The 23,207-nt window shown below is 36.0% G+C and overlaps 1 protein-coding gene across 1 annotated transcript in view; it reads right to left on the bottom strand.

Moving 5' to 3' along the window:
* LOC139701101 (RYamide receptor-like) overlaps positions 1-23,207 on the bottom strand; it is a 459,291-nt gene that overhangs the window by 426,475 nt on the left and 9,609 nt on the right. The window lies entirely within an intron of this gene.

Consider the following 23,207-nt stretch of genomic DNA (forward strand, 5'->3'; position numbering starts at 1 on the left):
GAGTTTAACCATTGACCTTATCACTGAGGAGACCAGCTTTTCAGTCGGAACCGTCCAAACCAATGCAACAGAGGATCTTGCGACGGAGAAAGTGTGCGCGAAGCTGGTGCCGAAAGTCTTGAGCGAGGAAAAAACTGTCGCGGGTGGAAATTTCGCAAGAAATTTTGGACTGCGTCCAGGAAGATGAAGATTTTCTCGACAACATTATTACCTCAAAGGATATCGGTCCGACTCCATCGAGGCGGTTCAAGCGTTGACGACAAAGGCTCTCAACAGTATTCCGGAAACTGACTTCCGGCGGGCTTTTGACGAGTGGCGGACGCGTCGAACTAAGTGCATCGATACAGGAGGAATGTATGTTGAAGAATTTTAAGTGATTGGAGTGATAACTGCAATAAATTTTGATTTTTGGAACGGGACGGGAAATTTTATTTTACGGACCATGCAAAATACGCAATTTTATTTTGTTCCCACTTCTTTAAAAAGCATACTTCTTTATATTGCAGCTTACAGTTTTTCCGCTACGCACTTCTCAATATTACGTCAATCTTTTTTTTCTGTTTTCTTTAGATTTTACCTAGCAACTTTCTCTCTTTTTCAAGCATATTTACCTTCAGTTGAGCATCATCTTTACATTTTTCCTTAAATTTAACTTTTTTCCATACATTTTCACCAATGAATTTTCCGCACGATACATCTTTAAATTTTCTCGTTTAATTTTTCCAATAAATTGTGTAGGCGTAAGGTTTCCTCCGTTTACTCTGAGCCCTCTTTTTCGTACATAGCTCCGTGTGGTCTCCTCCTCTCATATAATTATTCATAATAATTCAATTCTTATTGCATGCTCAGTATCTATCTACGGCACCTGGGGCGCGAGTACGGATCATTACTTACGCGTAATGGATAACAATATCCGTAACGCGATTTTTCTTTGTGAAACGCTGCCGAGTAACAGGTTTAGAGACGGCGCTAGTGACTCGCAATAACGCAAGGAATCTATGCATTAAAATGTACTGCAGTCCATGACACAAAAATATATTCATCCATTACATTAACAACCCTAACAGAAAACGGTTATTTGCTCGTTGGATTGCTTTTCCAATTGCCTATGCTTCTGTTATACAGTCACAGTGAAGTTTTCGTGCGTTTTACGCTGGATCAGAATTTTTAGCTCTCGACTTTTCCATGGCAGGAATAAATATCAAAACTTTGACATTTGAAATCCTCATCTGTTGGAAAACCCGCAATGCCTTCTGTGATATCTTGCACCAGGAAAACAGCAAATCATGTATTACACTCGTATACTCCAGACAAAGTTATTCACGTATAGTTAATGCTTGTAATCATTTTTTACGTGGACTTCCCTTCGTTTATTCCGCACAATGTTTCACTACCGTTTTACTAATTCATACATTGTGTTAACAGACCCTGCTTGTCCTTACGATTCTCTCACAACTACTCAAGTGTCATCTACAAAACAGAGCGCGTTACCCGAGCCCATAATTTATTTAACTTTATCACTTCCAGAAGGCTTTCCGATTGTATTATTTATTCCGTCACTTAAGGTTGCAAGAATTGGCGGGGAGTAGCCCTTGGGGATTCTTGTATTGAGATGCGTCGAAGCGGATTTTCGGATCAGCATAGTAGCATGGCATGACTTCATAGTGGTTTTTAGCTATCTAAAAGAGATTTTATTCATGCGTTTCCAGTGAAACTAATGCTGCTGAATTTATATTAAGGGTCCACATGCAATATTTTTCTTCGAAAAATAAAAAAATGTCCTGTAACCCCAAGTTCGGGGTAAAAAGGGCATGAAATACGTTTCAAGGGATTACAGTCCGTAATCTGCCCTCGCCTGACTCAAGAAGGTGAGTTAAATATCGGAAAATTTATAAGATAACCGAAATTATCTGGGTACTCTAATTTTAATGTTCCTTTAACAAGAGCAAAAAGTTAGTTTTCTCCATTGTGTCTCTACTCTTAATACGCATAAAATCTATTTCTACTATTGCAAAATATATATCGTAAAATATCATCATACCAAATTTGTAGTAATATTTTAAAGCCTTGTATTTCTAAGTAAAGCAAGTAAAATTCTTTTTCCATGAAATTGAAACTTCATTTACAGCAGGTAAAAGTCTCCAATGAAAGATGAAATATGGTGCGTGAAATGAAGACGGAAAAAGAAAATCTTCAAACATTTATGTACCGTGTTCAAATTGCAAGCATGCGTATGGGTAATTGAGTAAAATTTAATCTCTATTCCGAATGGATCATTTCTTATCGTGCTATTGTAGAATAGCTCATTTTCACAGACTGAGAATTGGGGAACCTCTCATCTGTTTTGGATGAAATTCAGCGACTTAACATAGGATCCATTCATTGAGAAATACTGCAAGAGGTTGAAGACCCATTGAATGTATCGTCATCAACGGGCGTAAATGATACTTCAAGGCCATTAGAGTTGTTGATATAGCAGCAACTCGACACGTAGCACGTACATGTAAAGAATCCAAAAAACTCCTAAAATGGCAAAACATAATCTTAATGCTTAAAAAAAGACACAGCTTCGGGAAGAGCAACTATGTGAATGCAGTGTTATGTAATCACCGTTTACATTGGTTAGAGGTGCTGCACAGCGTTACTTAGGTATCGGATGAACACACATTACTCACCGAAAATTCCCCATTTTAATTTAGCGAGAATAAATTTGGCAACCCAAACTACATTGCACTTCTCTTCATTTCTGAATACTTTCAATCTGCCTTCATTCCTTTTAACCTTCCCCTCTTTTCTTCGCACTACCTCTCTTGCTTTATATCCTCACCTCTATCAGAGCCTTCGGCATTCCAACAGAAATTAAAAGACTCTGCGCTCAATATTCATTCCATTTATTCCAATTATTTATCCCTATTTCTCCCTGCATCCCTCTCCATGCCACCACCGAGCCTGATAATTCCTCGTATTTTGTTTCCCTTCCCATCCACTTTGCACTTCTGCACGCACAAGATCCGTCCCAAAAATAAGTAATTTAAATCTTAGGGGGGGGGGATATTTATTGAATATCTAAGTACATTTCGCTAAAATTCCTCGTAATAGCAACCTTGTAGTATATCGACTCTTGTAGTATGCTTCCTGTAACGCATCAACAGGACCCTAGCTCATGCACCTCGTTATGACCTATTTGACACAATTAAGTGGTCCAAAATGTTACTTAAAGGGGTTATACTTGGGTCGTAATCAAAGATCCATGTCTCGTCACCAGTAACCATCTATTCTAAAAACATTCGGCTCACTTTCACTAAGGTCGAAGAGGTCCAAGGCAAGATTGTTACGCACAAGTCTTCCGGTAGCACCTTGGAGAAAATCTTGGCACACCTTTCTCACGACTAAATCTTCTGTAAGAATGCAATGCACTGCAGTTTTCTAAATATTGAACTTTCCCGCTAATATGCTGACACTTTGGAGTCAATCGAAAATGAGCATGTGTCTCAACTTTTGCATAATGGATATCCAGGGAATTCCGCATCGTCAACCTCCCCGTTACCCTCCCAGACCATCCTCTTCAAGCAGAAAACCATCACCTGGATCATTTTTTCACCTCCATAAGCACCCTTAACTATGGTAAAGGTCTCCAAACCCAATTTTACAAGCTTGATGCACAATTTTTATCAAACATGAAAAGTGGCATCGCGAATAAGTGACGTGACTGCCGAACAAGGGTTCAGTCTATCAGCCATTCGCAAACTGTAAATGCACACTGCTAACTAACGTGGGTTGCGTTAATTTACCAAGATCTCCTATCACCTTTTTCACCACTAATCATTCCACTCCAGCCATCTGCATTAGTGGTAAAAAATCCTTCCAATTATTTTTGGGAGCGATCTTAGCAACTGGACACATCTCCAAAATCTCAAATCTACGCCTATGACCTTGCTTCAACCATCATGTTTCCGAGCAAATAACAACACTCCAATTTTTGGCAGTTTCTTTATATTCTAACTCAACGTCAATTTTATCAACTTCCTTCTCAATGCGTAAGCTTATTTTTTTCACATAATTATTATTCTGATGCTCCTAACACTTCCACTATTTTGGTCCAAAATTCTTCTAAAATAGGTAAATCATTTCAGTTTGTCTAGTTTATGAATATAAAGATTAACTCTTAAACTAGCATCCCGCTTACTCAAAATTCTCATAACCTTTGTTTGGTTTGCATTGAATCTTATTGCATACGTATCGCATTTATTTTCAATGCCCTCAGCATTGATTGTAACCCCTTTTCTAACAGGCAAAATAAATCATGATCATCCTACAACCTTTTTGAATTTTTGACTTCCCGACCCACTTTCACTCCTCTCTCGACTTTTTCCCAACACTCACTCACTACTTTCCCCACGTATATGTTGAAAATGACAATGTAACTTTTATCTTGCCTCCTCTATAACACTACCCACTCGGACTGTCCATCCGATACATACAGTGGAATAGTCTAAGATACCTATTGATTGTAGATAAGTCATCCATAATTCCACACTAATCCTACTTTACACAATAAAGTGATTAATTCTGCGTACTTCACTTTATCAAAGTGTATGAAGACAAATACGTCCTGATTGTATTCTCTGTTCCTCTCTATTGTTGACCTCATTACTGAAATGGCATCACGTATGCCTCTCTCATTTCTGAACACAAACTGATCCGTCCTTAAGTAATCATTGATATTCTCTCCATTACCTAATTGAAGAGATTAACAACCACCTTAGCAGTATGCGACATCATGTTAACTGTTCTGCTATCCTTCAATTTGTATGGTTGACCTTCAATTTATGGATGATCACTACCACTAACTTGTCAAATTTCTCTCCATAAATAGTATGAATTAGTACATAAGAACATTTTCCTCCGATTAGTTTTCTGAAATCCATAAGTACTTTTGCGAGATAGCTTTATGTACATTCCGACGGCTTCATTTGATTGTCATTCCCTTAATGTCATCGCTTCCTCGCTTTAAAGATTTCTGAGCCTAAGCTATTCTCATCTACGTCATATTTCTCTCTACGCCTAAGATTGATGACCTAATACATTTCCACTATCGTTTCTCCACGTAAAATACACAAATACATTTATTTCTTCCATCTCTATTAAATTTTCCTTGGTCCAATGGATTATTTTCATCACTTATTGTAGAAAGTGTGGATGTTATTTTCTGCCTTACTTCCTTATAGTTCATTCATCTCGCTAAAAATCCCACTTCTTTCTCCCATCTTTTGTAAATTCTCCATACACCATCAGCATCGTATATTCCTCCACGCTTCTTTCACCCCTTGATTTTCTCACCTCAGTTTCTTTTAATTCTTCATTCTCCCTTTCACCTAAGTCATTTCAAGTTTACATCCGTCGATTTCCTTCTCCAGTCTATCTTTCTAATAATATCGTCAGAAATCACAGTTTTTTTCTTTTTCCTATTTATTTTTCCTATAGACGTATTTCGATATCTCTGTTTTTGTTTGTTTTTATTTTTCATTGATATTATTCAGCTCTCTGTCCTCACCCATAATTTTCTCTGCAGCCTGATTAATATATAACTTGATTGATACAATACATCCATCTTCATGAATCCGTATTCACAATCTTAAATTTCTATCGCATATTTAATAGTTCTTATATTTTCTTTTTAAGCTTTCGAGATATTTTTTGTTCACTAATTCCTATTTTTCTCCTACTCATTAAGCTTCTCTCCTCACTCATAATTTTTCTAGTGCCACCTAGTATGCCTTCCAGTTTTTTATGGTTCAAGCTTTTACATTGTTTTCTCATCCATATTTGCATTGAATCTGACGTTACACTTAATCAGTAAAAAATTATGTAAATTCATATCCACTCCTGGAAAACTGCGAATCAATCACTGTTATTAAATCTGTTCCATATCAAAATATATTTCTCTGATATATTTCTAAATCCCTGAACGTTTTCCATATGCCTATACCTTTTGTAATGGCTAAAGCATGCATTCATTATGATAAACCCCTGTCTCCTGCAGAACTATTGCTTTATTCCCGTGTTCATTTTTCAACCGTTAACCGCAGTCCCCTATCGCATCTCTATCTCCTCCTTTGCTTAGTGTCACGTTCCAAACCACCATCAAAAGTTTCCCATCAGGAACACCCGAAATTATGGCCGTGAACTGAAGGTACCCTGTCAATTTCTTTCTCCCTATGGTTGTCATTGATTCAGCTTTCAATTCTGCTAAAAATATTTTATCACTTGCTTCCTTTGTATGAGCTACGTATCTTCTTTCCTGAATTTTAAGTTCTGTAGACAAATTTCGCTGGGTCTCATCCCCTCGACTGTATATACATCTATAATCATTGATTCAATAATTTCTACTATTTTTCCACCTTGCGGCGAAAAGAATTTTTATAATATCTTTATCACATCTAAGTTATATAACATCTTTGTATTTTCATCTCTCTCCATCTCCCAGTTGAAACTATATTATCTCTGTCCTCCATATTTTCCAAACATTTCAAGCTTTTATTCGAACTGGAACGATCCTCTTCTGTACCTTATCCTCTGCAGCCGCCGTTTTTTCCTCAATACAAGAGTTTCACGTTATTACAACTGGGGAAGCCTTAATATCCCGTGCCGGTCACGACACACGTTCAAATATGTTAGATTTCCGCAGTTGCCAGGACTCATATTCATACTTTGACCATCAATTTTTGAGATAAATAATTGAGTTGGTTTCCTATTACTTTTTAAATAATTTTTTTGATATATGGGGATCCAATGGGCTCAGACGCCTTCGCAGTCGCTTCGCAGAGTAGCAGACGCTACGCGGCTGGCTGCTGCCCATCGACCCTACACGCATGGGTGATCCTATGAAGACTAATTAACCTGACACTCGCCAGCACGGCTCTAGCGGTCATAAAGAATGAACAAATTCTTCCAACATATCAGTGTTAAAAATGAATGGTGAATGATATTGAAATTATCTATGCATATTTAGAAAATATTCATCAATCCTCCGCCACAAAAAGACACCGGCAACACACAATCGGCAAAGGTGCAAACCTTGGCCAAACTTCAGAACTCACTCTTTCCTTCTATCCCACTTCTTCCCTTCGCGCACTTCTAGCTACATTACTCAGTAACCGAAACGTTAACTCATCCCATTTCTCTATATTAGAAAATAAACCACTTTCCTTAGTCAAGAATCACCACCTTCATTTACCTCCCAGTCAACCTGTGTACGGGTTCCCATCAAACACTTTCCTATATAAGGTGTATTTTAAAGGCTGTATAAATGTCTTTATCACTTCCTTTCACCCTCTCAGAAATCACTAAAATTTATTTGTTTTGAAACAGCGAGCAAATTGAACTCAGCTGAATGTTGTTCCCCGGGTATGAACGTGAGTACACATAATGCCCTCTTTCATCTTATCTCCTCCTTGGCCCCGTCTTCACTCCCTTCAAACTGTGCCACCTGTCTCCTCTCGCCTATCACCCAAGCTGGCAATTCTCTTGTGCTCACTATCTCGATATATCTCATGCTGATTGTGGTAGTGCTACCAAAATATCTAAATTAAAAATACATACCACTGTCAAGCCCAGTTAAATACTTTTTCTTTCCTGTGTGTGAATATATATATATATATATATATATATATATATATATATATATATATATATATATATATATATATAATATTCAGCGGTGATTCGTCATCAGGTATAAAAAATGGGTTCAATGCTACGCCCCAAAAACGAAAGAGCAGTCGAAGCAGTGGGTGGAAGCCGGTAGTTCAGCGCCAAAGAAAGCGAAGTCGATCGCATCTACAGGAAAGCTCATGGCCAGTGTGTCTTGTGATGTGAAACGGGTACTATTAATTGTTTACATTGAAAAAAGCAAAACAATTATTGGCGAATATTACTTCAACCTCGTTGATAATCTGAATGCCTAAGTTCGCGAGAAGAGCCTTTGCTTGAGGATGAAAATAATTATCTTTCACCAGGCTAAAGCACTTGCACAAAGGTGCGTTGGCCATGGGAACACTACGACATTTGGGGTACGATTTACTCGTTCATTCTCATATTCTCCTGATTTTGCACCTTTTGACTTCCATCTGTTCCCCTTATCGAAGAAATTTGTTTCTGTCAAGCCCTCCACGTCCAATGAAGAAGTAGAGAGGGCTGTATATGGATGTTTTCACAGCCTTCCTGACTCACTTCCGAGAAGGATTACTGATGTTGAAGAAACGCTGGACCAAGTATGCTGAAGTCAAGGGAGATTATGTATAAACATAAAATAATTTTTCACTGAAAATGTTAGTCTTTCATTGTCAGACCAAGAACGTTTCACCTTACCCTCGTGTGAGTGTACATGCATTAATACGGGTATATATATACATATACATATATATATATATATATATATATATATATATATATACGTATATATACACATATTTGTATATACACACATACATATCTGTGTGGTTATACGTACATGCATACATATTCATATGTTTATACACATACACAGATGAGTTAATGGTATCAATTCTCTATCATGCCCAGACAAGGTAAAGTCACGCACATCACCAACCCAAGTCATCCCCAATATATTTTCTTGAAATTTACTCCTTTCCATAGAGAAGAAGCTTGCCAACATTTTGAATAGTAGTTATAAGTAATCTTTTTTCCCAAAAAGAGTGTGCGACCTTGGGTTTCACTAACAATTTTCCTGCCTTCTTATCATTGTTCTGTTCCATTTGCCCCTTGAATCAGTTCCTTATCTACTTGTAACGCTACCGAACTATTCCTTAACTTTTCCATTGGCCCCCTTATCGTCATCTTAAAAAAACAGTGAGCATATCAGGTTATCCTTAATGGAACCTCAGCAGTGATAACGTATTTCCCAATTCCTTCAAGATAACGCCATCGTTGCAATCTAACCTTAAGGGAAATATTGTGCTCCCTTGCGGAAGGTGCAAACTTCCTATCCAAACAGAAACTCATTTATTCATTCAGATATGAACCATATTAGAACGGAGGAATAGAATAATTATCTTTGCCTGGGTCTCCAACTTGACAAGTTTACATTTTCAGTTTAATTTTTTAATCCCAATGAATTTTGAACCCGTGACGTGAAGATATTTCAATTGAGTGTTTAAGTAATGTTTCACAAGAACAAAGCAGAATTTTTGCACCGTTTCATAACCATGGATGAAACATAAGTCCATTACTTCACACCCGAGACAAAAGAACAATCAAAACATTGGAATCAAAAGGAAGAACCGGCTCCAAACAACGCAAAGACCGTTTCATCTGCAGGCAAGGTCATAGGGTTGTTTTTTTGGGATGCGCGTTGGAAAATTTTCATTGACTATCCTGAAAGAGGAGAAACTATCAACGGCAAGTATTATGCGAACTTATTACAGCGTTTGAGTGAAGAAATCAAGCAAAAGCGACCGCATTTGGCTAAGAAGAAAGTGTTGTTTCGTCAAGACAATGCACCAGCTCACAAGTCCGTTATTGCAATGGCCAAAATTCATGCAATAAAGTCTGAATTGCTACCTAATGTATCTTCTTCGCCAGATTTAGCCACCTCGGGTTATTTTCTATTCGCAAACATGAAGAAATGGCTGGGCAGTCAAAGATTTTCCAAACGTGGAGAAGTGATGTCGGCAGTTAATGGCTATTTTGAGGAGCAAGACAGTTTTTATTATTAAAGGGTATCAAACTCATTGAACATCCCGGGGAAAAGTGTATAGAACTGAAAGGAGTATATATTGAAAAATAAATTAATTTTTTTCCAAATTTTTGTTTTCTTTGATGGGTCAGGTACTTCTGGGATTACCATATATATACATATATATATATATATATATATATATATATATATATATATATATATATATATATATATATATATATATATATATATATAAATATATATATATATATATACATATATATATATATATATATATTAATATATATATATATTAATATATATATATATATATATATATACATATATATATATATATACAAATGTATATTTATATTATATATACACACATACACATAAGTATCACACTCAACGAGTGCTCGCTCCTTTAGTACCTATTCAAAATAAAGTTTTCCTTTTTCACCATGTTTCGTCAACGTCAATGGCATTCAATGGCGTCCACTTAAAACCACGAAAATGGGATGGAAAAGAGAAGTGAAGAGGGAACGGGACACAAAAGAGTTAGGGAACTGTCATCAATACACTTTATCTTCATTTTATATAAATTCAACGAAAATATTATACACAATTTTCCGAAACTCAGATCCATCAAGAGTGAAAACACTCCTCTTACCCTGTTGTTTCCGAAGGACTCACATAAAAAAGGTTTACCTCTCCTTTTTTAAGAGTCTCCAGTCAAAGGACCTTAATTTGGTCGGAAGAGTAGCCATTATCACCAGCCCGGACTGAAGACTGAAATAACTCACTCCATTAGACGTTAATGGTTAGCATTTATAAAAGAAAGAAAGAAAGATGGAAATAGAACAATTGCTGGTGTCAGCATAGTTGAGATGAAAATGGATTATGATATCACATTACAGTTTCCAATTAGAAGAACAGAATGTGTATGCTATGTCTCCTTTTCATGGAAGGAGTGGCTAAGGATTTCCTGGTATTATATTACGTAACATTATTTAGAACCGTATGTTACCATGCATCGAGAACAAACATTTAAACGAGCCCATAAAATTCTTTCTCCTTTAAATGGACTAACTATTCGTACTAAGGTGCATTTGAAAATTGTAATATTTCCCTGTGCTTACACGTTCTTCATAAATCAATCTTTCCACTATTAAATGTCAACCTTCCTCCCTACCACTTCTTCTTTTGGCATGTTAACTTTCATTACAATACAGATAATTACATATTACCCTGCAAGTTACCGCCAGGGATTATGGCAGGGGATTATTACACACCGCGCTACTTTTGACCAAAAATACTTTCCGCCACTAGCACGGTCGTACGTTATTCTAATACTTTATCGTTTGTGGGAAAACAGGCATATTAAATACGTCTATGCGACACTTTTGAGTCTAATTTTATTTACATGATTTCTCCTACTGTAGTTAAATGGGGTTTTTAACCGTCAAAGAGACATCTTCCAATTAATGCCTAAAATATAATCTATAATTTAACCTTCACGCCATGAGTGATTTCCAATCCAACTCCTCTAATAATTTTGATATGCTATCCATTATATCATAAAAACGTTTCATTTATCTAGCTTTTTTACATTGCATGCGATCCATTTCGGCATTAAACCCAACTTCATGTAAATCCCATTTTCTAGCAGTTTATTCTAAATAAGGCCTAACTAGTGAAAAATAATATTTCTTTTTGAGCATTGCATCAAATTTACCCAAATATTCCTCTGATTTATCCTAATTTTTTGCTGACTTGTCCGCATATTTTTCACTCAGGAGAGGTCGTGAGTGAAGTTAACGCCTGCAGCTCTTAAAATAATTTCTCATTACTTCTTCATATTCAGTTAATTAAGTCTACATTCTATGACCATTATTGTTCCTCAACACCCAGATTTATTAGCTAAGAAATGATGCGCTCCGTAGTAAACATTTCACAAGAATTATCTTTAAGATTTCTCTCTAGTAAATATTCACTTTTCATTAATGTACTTATTCTATCAAGGTAAAACTAACGTCCTCACTATTTCGCCCGTTTTCGGAATAAGGTTTGCAAATATTTGTCTACTCCACAAGCTCTAAAATGGGCCGCAATTCAACATTCTTCCTGAACTACGCCTACTTAGCCTAGCTGCCTCTTGAAAATATCGGAACTTTCCTCTGTCTATGGTTTATTTTCACCCCTTGCTTCTCACATTCACTCCGTAATCCCCTCAGCAGTGCCTTTGATCTGTTTTTTAGCCAGTAACTAAAGCCTTATCATCCGTCAATCTGACTTATGAACTACTTTCATTCCCAATCCGAGGGCTTACCATGCTTTGCCCTCCATTGCCTCCAGACAACAAAGTTAAAATGCAGAAACGATATTGGGCATCCTGTTTGACTGTAATTTCTTCAAGCGACTGTACAGCTATTATATTGAGCAATTGAAAACTTTTTGAGCGTCAAATTTTATTTTTTATTTAATACTTACGGGAAAGTGTCTTAAATATTTGTGATTCCAATACCACATTAAGAAAGAAACGGAATAAAGGAAGTCTTAATGCGTTACAATATATTTTTCTTATATTATAAGATAACTTCCGCTTTACTTTCGCGGATTATCGAGTTGAGCAGCGCAGCGAGCCGCAGGGAGGAAAGGATAAAATTTGTGGGACGGTTGATATCCATCCCTTTATTGAGTAAATCATTGAAAACTGAGAAAAGTTCTCTTTCGGAGAGCACCTGTGACATTTTAAAGGGAAACACCTAACTTGGACCATTCTCAACCAGCAACGACCAAATCCAGAAAGCGTTTCCCTCTATTCTTTGTTGAGAACAGCAAAATTAAAAAAGATCTCGCGCGAGATCGAGTTCACTCACAAATTTCCAATTATGCTATAAAAAGATTATGACAAGTTGTGGGGATAGTTCCTAGCATAAATTTAACTCATATTTATAATTAATTTGGTGATTCATATCCTATTTACTTCTTACTAACGATATTCAGGGCATTAAATCAGCGGCGGCAATTTGAATGCTGAATGTAAACTAATCAGAATCATTTTTCTTAAAATAGCATTTAGCGTTGATCGGAACAGAAAAACACTCGCAGAGTACTTCCGCTTACGAATGATCGCTAAATAGGTGTTGACATTTATGAAAATTAATTTACAAACTTTTCCAATTTCATTAAAAAGTTCCAATGCTCCAAAACTCTTAAAAACTCGAGGTAAATATTATTTTATATTTATTTTCACATTTTAATTTCAAGAATAATATTGCGCTTTTTTATGGCAATTGAAAAGACCGGAATAACAGCGGATTGTACCATTTTCAGGGCAAATGGTAGATGTCTCAAATGGACGTAAATATACACATAGTATTTTGATGCGAGTGCCAAGTGATTTTCCGGATTTTAAATTGCCATCCCTTGGCTGAAAGTGCATTGATTTGACCTACATTCTTGTTACTTTAATAAGTGTTTTCTCCCTTTGGGTTTAAAATTCTTATTTTCTTATTTTTTCTCCTTAAAAACTAGTCGGTGTAGAGTTAGGCTCAGACACTGTGAGACTCCTCAAGAGGCTCGGGTGGTGATTTTGAAGATATTCGCCATGTGTAACAAATCTGTAAAATATTTTCATCGCGTAATGAAAATATCCCTAAGGAGTCAATATATGTTCATCTGTATTGTAATTTGCGCTCTATATTTCCACAGCCCACCGCAAGCCCTCACGGTGGCTTACGGGGTACTGTAAATTGTGCTGGTATATGATTGAAAAACTTCCATTTGAAAATACTATCTACAAAACCATAGGTGCACCCGACAGTTAAGTTTTTAATGATTTTAATAAATCCAAACTCACTTGACTTAGCACTTACGAGTACATACAACCGTTATAATGCTTTTTAGTACGCCAAGAGATCTCACTGTTTTTTTTAAGATTAACACCAGGCAAGAGCTTTTTATTTCCATATAGATATCTGGCTCTTTGGGGGACAAGTTACTTAAATTCTCAAATACAATGGCCACGTCTCCACAAGGACCTCTTCATTTGACAACTTGGTCATAGAAATCTCATCGGCTGAATTCGATTCAAAACTTGGTTTTTTTTTAGATTTCACGTCTTTCATGGATTATTTTCTTACATTTTGACCAAGCAAATATAATCAATGAGGACTTATTAACGATTTTTGCCGGAATTGATCCAATTTTTAGGGTAATTATCAGACGAAACGATGATTTCTGCCCTGCAGTGATCATTAATGAAAATTCCATAAAATTCTATCAAAACTCTATAGTTCAAACGTTTTATTTAATTATAAACTTTGCTCATAAATATCAATAACTCTTCTTGGATATGCGATATTCGGTTGTCATCTTTCTCCTCAAAATAGACCCGAAAATCCATAAGATCTAGAAATAAGTATGATTTTACAGAGACAGATATTCCATCAAAGAAGGGGAATACTTCCTTTTGGCTTTTGGACAATTTTGATCGATAGATTCAATAAAAGCTTTACTTTTAATAATGGATGGAAAATCGCGTGGTCAATCCAAATAAAGTTTACAGAGTGTGTCCAAAAAATGAGTAAAAATAAGCAAGTCGTCTTTTTCGACTCTAAAGGTGCCTGACAGCGAAAGGAAGGTTTTACGTGTAATTCATCGTAAGTCTAGGGGAAAAATTTGCAGCGCGTCTTGAAGGAAATATTTCCTTTATATTTATAATTTAAACTCAGCGAGGTGAACATTTTAGGTTTAGTTAATAATTCAATCGTGCGTACTAAACAACCTTGAAAAGAGCTGATTACAAAATAATAAAATTCACCCCATAGAAGATAACCGGGGAAGGATTTGTAGAAATAATGGTACCGTATCAAAATCAAAGAGAATGCTAATTTACACATCCAGTAACAAATTATAGATTCATAGATGAAGCATCGTTTAAATATGAATTTCTGAATCTCTATTTGAAGGATACTTTGTCATTGCGAATGTAAAATATAGATAAGAAGAATAAATTAAATACTATAGTATTTAATACTATAATAATAAATAATAATATATAATATAATATATATAATATATAAATAATAAATAAATATATAATAATATAATACAAAACTACTAATAGTATTGCCAACCTCAGATGAAACGGCGCCGTATGATTTTAAATGCTAAACTTTCAAACGCTGAATAGTAAAAATGGTATTTTACATGTTGGCGGTAAGCTTTGCCGAGAAAATGTTTTCGGAATATTCCATGAGGGTTTATAAGTAGCCTTTTTTCTTTCCCTTTCCTAATTACTACATGACATTTTCGGATGAATCAGAGAAGTCTGGCTGAATTCAAAATGCCTAGCGAAATTAAAACAGAAAAAATGAAGTACATGGAGATGACTATTTACCAAGTGTCATATACATGATTACTCTGAAGGAAAATTAAATACTTCCTCGAGCTAAGTTGCTATCAGAGTTAAATATGGAAATATATGGCCATTTTCGTGATATATGGCCTTTTCGAGAGATCAGTGGAATTTGCACCAAATTTTCAGCTCAGTAAAAAAAATTTGATGGAAGTTCAAAACTAGAATTACTCATTAATGAAGCTGAACTGACATTTGGAACACGGACTATGGCGTTTGAAACGAGAACTGCTGCAATATATTGCCCAAAATTAAGTGAATATTCAAAATAAGATCATATATAGAGATAATTCGAAGTAGTCCATGAGGTTAATTACCAAAACGAACGATAAAAGTATTTGCATTTAAGAGGGTACAATGGGCGTGGCATGACGGCCATATTTAGTCGTCAAGTCTCAAAATAGGTTACAATTAATTTTTGACGAGCAGGAAATCCCTATTGATTAGGCTCAAAATTTACAAAATACAGTTGCATTCGCAATACCTCAGTTAATCAATATAATATGGACAACTGTATTTTATGTTTTTTGCTTCGTAAAGAGGCGCATGCAATTTCGGCGTTGCTCGTAACGCAATTTACCGCATTAGAAAACATCCGCGTATAAATGTAATGCACAGGCATTTTCAGATGACATTCAGGACGAATAAATTAGAGAAATTTTCAGGACGAATAAATTAGTGATGGTCGAGAGCCGCGAATTTTTTTTAAATTCGTGGAAAACGGACCACAAAAAAGTTTGTGATCAATTTCTTCGACCAATTTATTTTCAAGCAGATTAAATGTTTACTCGAATATTAAAATACTAGATCTTATATATTTGATGGCGTGGAAATTTACGACTTACTCAAGACTACGTTAATATTTTGATGGCCTGACCTAACCAATGATCCAGTATCCATTAAATAAAAAAAATCGTTTTTGAAAGAAAATAGTTCACGTGCGATCAAATAAATCTCATTTTTGGTCCGTCCGCTAATATAAGATTTGCGTAAAAAGAAAAGTTATATCCATGTATATGAAAGATTAAGACGAAGATGAAGTAGCACAATAAATTAAACATTAAAGTGGCATCAATCTATAAACCAAGGAGTTCTATTTTAAGGCAGGCTTTGGACGGTCCTTAAGGACTATTTATTTCTAATTATCGTGGGAACTTACCATATATTACTTCATTACTACGCAACCTTTGTCTGCTTTCATGCAGGCAAGACAACTAATAATCCTTGCTTATGCCATTTTTTCCTCTATTCCTTTTTCCCAAGGTTTTCTATCTCTCCTTTCAACATACCACTGCTCTTTAATATTTTCTCCACCCACGTCTCCTGATTGTTTCGGATCCCCCCGGTAACTTATTCTCCTCACTCAATCTATTTAGATCCCCTGAATTTTTTATACTGATCTGTTTAACCTATTTTCTCCATCCTCCGACACACCCATATCTCAAAAAACCTTCAATGCACGCTCACCCACTTGCCTAAAAAAAATCTCACATTAAGAAACCATAATGCTTCATATTTAAGTCTATAAAAGTTGTGTTCAATTGTTCCCGGCTCAGTTATACGTGAATAAAGGACAGTGGAAAGATACATTGTATTCTTCATTTAATAAATTATAAAAGTTTATTCATCATGTATTTACTCAATGTAACTGATTCAAATTTCTTCATCTTGCTGATTTCGCTTTACGTATGCTCTTCTGCTCCGTACACTGCCACTAAAATGCACGTCGTAAATTACAAAGAAGTTATATGATATTTGTAAAGGTTTAGAATTCATCCATATTCATCAGCATATCTGTAATTGTCAAAAATTAATTGATTCTGTTACATATAGTTTGTACTATTTTTCGTGGGACAACCATCCGATAGAGATTCTCATTCATTTCAAATTTTACAAATCAATACCAAACGAACGCAATGAACATGAATAAAGTGGCTGTAACCGATTTTTTTCTGTTTAATTTGAAATAATTCACAACGGCCATGACCAGCAGCGGTACGAATGAAAAGCACGTTGCTCTAAAAGATAGAGAGAATCGTCAATTTTCTGGATACCGAAAGAGATATGTCACGAAAACTTTTGGAAAATAAATAAAGTGGTGAAAAACAGCGACATTGTCTAACATCTGTAAAAATAGTACCGAGACAAAGAATTATGCCATTCGAACGACGGCGGAACGTACGAGTGCGTTGACGCATCCAGCGCGGCATCTAAACACAACAGTGAAAAAAAAGTGTTTATTTTTTTCAATCCAAAGGTTTCCGAAGGCAGGGGTTGCGAATAATTCATTCAGAGAGAGCTGGTGGAATTTGGCGCGGACGCGAAATCCTCGGTGAAAGGTTGAAAGAGATCGACGCTCAAGGTCGGTCGACGGACAAACTCAGCCCGATTCCGCCAATCGAAACGACAAAGAAATCGACGGCCGTGATCTAAACACGTCTCACGGAGTACGGGAGGCCTCTTGGAATGCATTTCAGCGATCGGTTCCCGCAAATACGTCCCTTTTTCTCCCTTAGGTCGGCGTTTGGATCTTCAGACGCGTCACTTGATCCGTGAATCCATGAAATATTTCGCTTGAAATAACACGTTTGGAACTTATCTTTTGACGCGCTTTCACGCAGATCGTAGAAGTCGCTTCCGACGGCAAAGGAGGACTTGTCTGCACCGCTTCTCACACTTTCCGTTTTAAAGCCAACGTCGTTCTATTCCTCATGCGGGTTTAAAAATCCCCGAAATTTCCGGTTATCATTACACATCTTATTTATGTGTATAGAATGGCCGTTCATCGTCATCTTATTGACATTTCGCATTGTAACGATTTTATGTTTTTAGCTATCTCACTTTCACAATGCACTCGCTTTTGATTGGTGGGAATACAAAATGTAGAGCGAAATATGCTCTTACCAAAAATTTTGAGTTATTCCTTATATCACGGTTCACCTAGACTTGAATTGCATGTTTACATGACGCTCCGATCTGATATACTTACTGTGCTTATAGCCTGCGTCCTGTGATGTTGGGGTTATATTAAGCCGCCATGGTACACGAATAATTAGCAATCACATTATTACGGTAAAGTGTTAGCGGGTTTATCACCGACTAAGGATTTCAGCTGCCGACGTTTACTAGAATAAGTCTGTCATTGTCCTTAACGCCCTAAGGAAGATTACAGAGTTAGTAATCGAAACGTCAACAGCCAAAATCCTGACCCGTTGGAAAACCCGTGAGTTATGATTTGCAATCATGTGCGGGAAAAGCACTAAATCTTACATCAATCACAGGAATAAATTATTGCAACGTTACCCTGAGCAAATTGACGTTAAATGTAATTTCGTTTCAAATATCTCAGATAAATATGATATACCAACAATCTAATTGCGTGCAGGAAGTGTATATCGATACCTTAAATGCGTAAGTAGAACTGCTTGCGTTGTGCAAAAATATGCAATTAACAATAGTGGTAATGTACTCGTATATACGATAAAGGTTTATCTCAAAATATATCTGAGTATGTAGTCACTATGTTGCGAAAATGTATGAGATCTATTCCATAAAGCTTCAGAATTAGACACGTGGGATCGTAATCATCGCCTTAGGCATACTATCTATTGAAGATAGGTAGTATGCCCAGTAGGTTTGGAGAGTCAACGTTTTGTATGATCTCGTTTTCCATTTATCATTTCAGTGTTACATGGTCCTTACCTGCATTCACCATGGCAAAAAATAAATTCCATAAATTACGCCGGAGACACTATTCTCATTTTACTCCTTACCGCTTCTGAAAGATTCGAACGAAAATTATCGGTAACAATTTTTCTAGGCGTGTGCACGACGTGCTGACTTCAGACCGTCGGTTGAGTGTGCGCATGATTGCAGATGGTATTTGCATTGATAAGATGACAGTACACACTATTATTACTGAAAATTTGGCAACGAGAAAGATCTGTGCTAAACTCGTCCCGGACGGACGACCAAGAGCTGAGTCGAGTGTCTGCTGGAAAAGACCTTCTGTAACGCCATCGTGACGATTTTTCCACCCCCTTACAGTCCCGAATTGGCACCAGCTGACTAGTTGAAATCCTCCCTCAAAAGACACCACCAAAGCACCCTAAGTACCGTCAAAGAAACTTGCACTCGTACCCTTAAGGACCTTCCGTAATACGTCTACCAGGAAGCCTTTAAGATGTGAAAAAGCCGCTGGTAAAATTGTATTGACGGTCAATTAATGTGCTTTTTATGAGTTTAGAGGCGTAGCAGCATATCTGAAATAACTTTAATTTTTCGAAACTTTTCCTTTTACTTTTTATACAAACCATGTATTTAAAGTACTCCCTTCCATGAGAAGATCTTAAGCGTCTCACTGCCTCAAAAAATCTCCTCCAACCACTTTCCCTGCTCTCTTTAGATTTCATCCAGCCACGTTTTCTTTTCATTTATTTCCTTTCGCAACTTTATTAAACCCGGCAGTTGGTCTTTCCCTTTGCCTTTTTACGTTCCCCATTCATCTATTTGGCCACGTCTCATTAGTCTCTAATCTACACTCATCTTCATTTTACTTCAAAGTTTCGTTGGAATCTGCACATACCTACCTTTTATATTCGAGTCTCAGTTTAATTTCCTTTTCTTCTTCACTTAGCATAACCGTAGTCAATTCTGGTTTTCTGGCACATTTTTCTATCGCACATACAATTCTTCGCGTAATGTTCTTATTCTACAGCCGTTTTCCTCCATAATACTAGAGCGATACTCTCTTGAAAATGCAGGAATGCTTAAAGCGGCACATGGTTACCACTTCGTTTTACGAGTAGCTGGGAAATTCAAAGCACTCATTATCCCAAGGGATGGAGCATCTAAATTTTATCTTTGATCCTGAAAATCTCACTTAAAATGCATAGACATATCGAATCCTTACTCTCTCGTTCTCGTGAACTTAATTCATTCAAAATTTCTTCCTCCCTTGGGTGTACTTGTAAAAATATCGATCCTGCCCTATATTCAGCTCTCTTCGATGCCAAATGACGTACATGTACTCCCTATTTGGGTTTGCTGCGAAATTACCATGTTACCACGTAAATAAAATGTTATGTGAAACGCTTTGCGACCATAAACGTAAAATTATATAACATATTTTGCTTGCAAGGTTATTTAAAATGTTATTAAATACTTTGGAACCTCGGGATTTGACAGTTTTCTAATGAGAAATCCCGCGAGGGTTCATCATAAAAGATCGTCTGTGATTCCTTTGGTAAGTACAAGAGATTTAACAATAAATATTAAATTATTTCGACGAATGTTTTTCAATTCTAAAACACATGTGACTTTTAATTGAACAACTGAAATATTAAAGAGCTAATGCAGGAGGTAAGGACAAGACACGTTACCCAATGAAAAAGAGGTGTTTAATTAAATATAGAAAATGAGTATACTATTCTTGCGGCAGAATTGATGCCAGTCCTACTATTCCGCATCTGGGATATATAGAGAAAAATTTAAAACTTCATAAGGACATTATTAAAAAAAGAAAATAAAATGCCAACCACACAAAGCATCAAAAACATGGAATCATTTTTTGTTCACTTTTCCACAACAGATTTCGTTTCAACATTCAATACCAAGAAATGCTTCCATTTCGTAGCTAATCATTTCAATTCCGAATATAAAAAAAATAAAACACTAAGGTTACTTATATAAATTCAAATTCATTCGAAAACTTTTCATAGCACAGCCAGAGACTGAATTTCTTCCCATTTGCAATGTATTCTCCACTCAAAACAGAAGGTTGGGTTAGTACAAAGTTCTTTACTTCTAGTAATACCAGTATTTAATAGTTTAAAGAGGATAAGGTTTACTGTGAGTTGTTTTTCTGAGTTGTACTAATTCATATTTAAAAAAAATGCATATTACCTTCAATTAAATGATAAAATTTAACACATTAGCCCAAGATAAATGCGTTGCAACGGTGCCTTAAATGACCATCGCCCGTTGATGGATTGATTGATCACACACTATGAAAAATTAAAGATAAAATATAGATACGGATAAAATATGCATTAATAACAATTAGGGGACCAATGACAATCGAGGTTGCTTACACAATTGAGTGATTTCATCATGTCATGACCTGATCGCAATGTACGTGTAATTTGAGAAGAGGGATTTGGAATGGACCTTCTAATTGTATATAGATGGCGAGTGTACCACAGTTCAAAGTCCCATCCCATTATCGAGAAACGAAGCACTAAGTACTCTCCGCGCAGCACTAAAGGAGACGTAAGAATGCAGATGGAAAACTCCGCAGGCTCAAGTAAAGTCAGATCAAGAGGTTCTGTCCTTGGTTACGTACAAGTTCTAATTTGACTTCAATAGAGTAAGTTCCAAGAAACTGCGGGATGCCGCAGCAGTAATTTGGAGTTATCCGCTAATATACATTACAATGGAGCAATATCAGAGGGAAAAAAATATTCGCCTAAATCGGAACTCGAGCTCGGATCCCTCGATATTTGATAAAGTGCTTGAACCAGTTGAGCCATCGAGGCGTCCTCTTGAATTTTGAAATTTTGGGAACTTAAAAGCCCCAAAGTTGACTTTTTACCTCTTGGACCTTGGCGTGTCGCGCACGACCACGAATGCTTGTGGCATTGCATGCACGGCATTTCGTCACAGCGTCTTATTCCTTTAAAGCCCCCAACATTTGAGAGTTAAAGAGGACTCCTAGATAGCTTCACTGGCTGAAGTACTCAGACAGATATGGAAGGGTCCAGGTTCGAATGGTACGGGTCAAGGCGAATGATTTTTACACTTAGAAATTGTTGCATTTCATTAAAGTATATTGTGCTCAAGGATTTCAATTCGCATAGTAATGATATTAAGACATACAAACATATAGTATATACTATATACTTTAATATTCATGCTTACGAGGTGATATTTTAATCCAACTGAACTTTGAAGTAAAGTTTTCAATAATGCTTCACTATTATTGCACTCTGTTCTGAATTCAATTAGCGTTATTTAATTATGGGTAAAAAGTAAAAAAAAAATCTAATGCAGTATTCGAGCCATTTAAAGGATACGGTTAAGGATATCAATCACCTTGACAATATGAGGCAGTTCAAGAATCGGTATCAATTTTATTTTATCGGATATTTGAAATAGAATGTATTCGGTACAGGGTACATTATTGATTTGCTTTTCAATTGCTAATTGAGTCATTGAAGTTCATCTAACATGCAATTGTTATATCGCACAGCTTAGAGGAGTAATAATTATATATAAAAAATAAAAAATAATTATTTTGTTATCGTTCCTGTATCTCTGAGACATATACGGCGCATGCTTTATGCGACTAAGCTGTAGGTTCCACATTCTAGGAATTTACCTAACGGGAAAGTGTTAAGGTCTCACAGTAGAAAATTTCAATAATTCTTTCAATTCAATTTGTTATAATTATCCAACGCTTCAACTTATTGCGTGCGAAAATCATCTTTAACATTATTTTAGTAAAATTTCTTATCATTCAACTTTACTTTTACATTAATAATTCTAACTAACGTATTTTTATGAGAATATCCACATTGTGGAGTATTCATATCATGATAAGACCTTTCTTAATAAAAACCAAGCAACAAGTACATGTTTATCGAACTCAAAATGGAATAAGGTAGGTAGTTTTAGAAGTTTACTTTATTGAAGTCATATATATTCAAAGCAGCGGCAGGCTTGTTACTTTTACACACTATTTTAATAAATTAAAAATAATGAAATTAAAAAGTATCATTTCAATCGCGTACTTATATTGCAATTGAATATTTCGAGAGAAGGAAGTAATTTCTAGCTCACGAGTAGAATTGTAGAATTATTACAACCCATGAAAAATCGTCTCTTTGGCTCAAATAATATATTTAAATATGCAAAAACCTCACACCATTTACGTTAACTCCAATCATAGGATTCTTTTACAGGCAGAGCAATCTGAGAAAAGTATATTTATGATGTTCTTCAACTTGATTGTGAACGAGTGCAAAAGATGCCAATAGCGTAATAGATGCAGACTACAATATAACCCTATTCTCCAAAAAACAG

Source organism: Hetaerina americana, unplaced genomic scaffold (assembly GCF_022747635.1).
Source record: "Hetaerina americana unplaced genomic scaffold, ioHetAmer1.1.p SCAF_11, whole genome shotgun sequence".
Classification (NCBI taxonomy): Eukaryota; Metazoa; Arthropoda; class Insecta; order Odonata; family Calopterygidae; genus Hetaerina; species Hetaerina americana.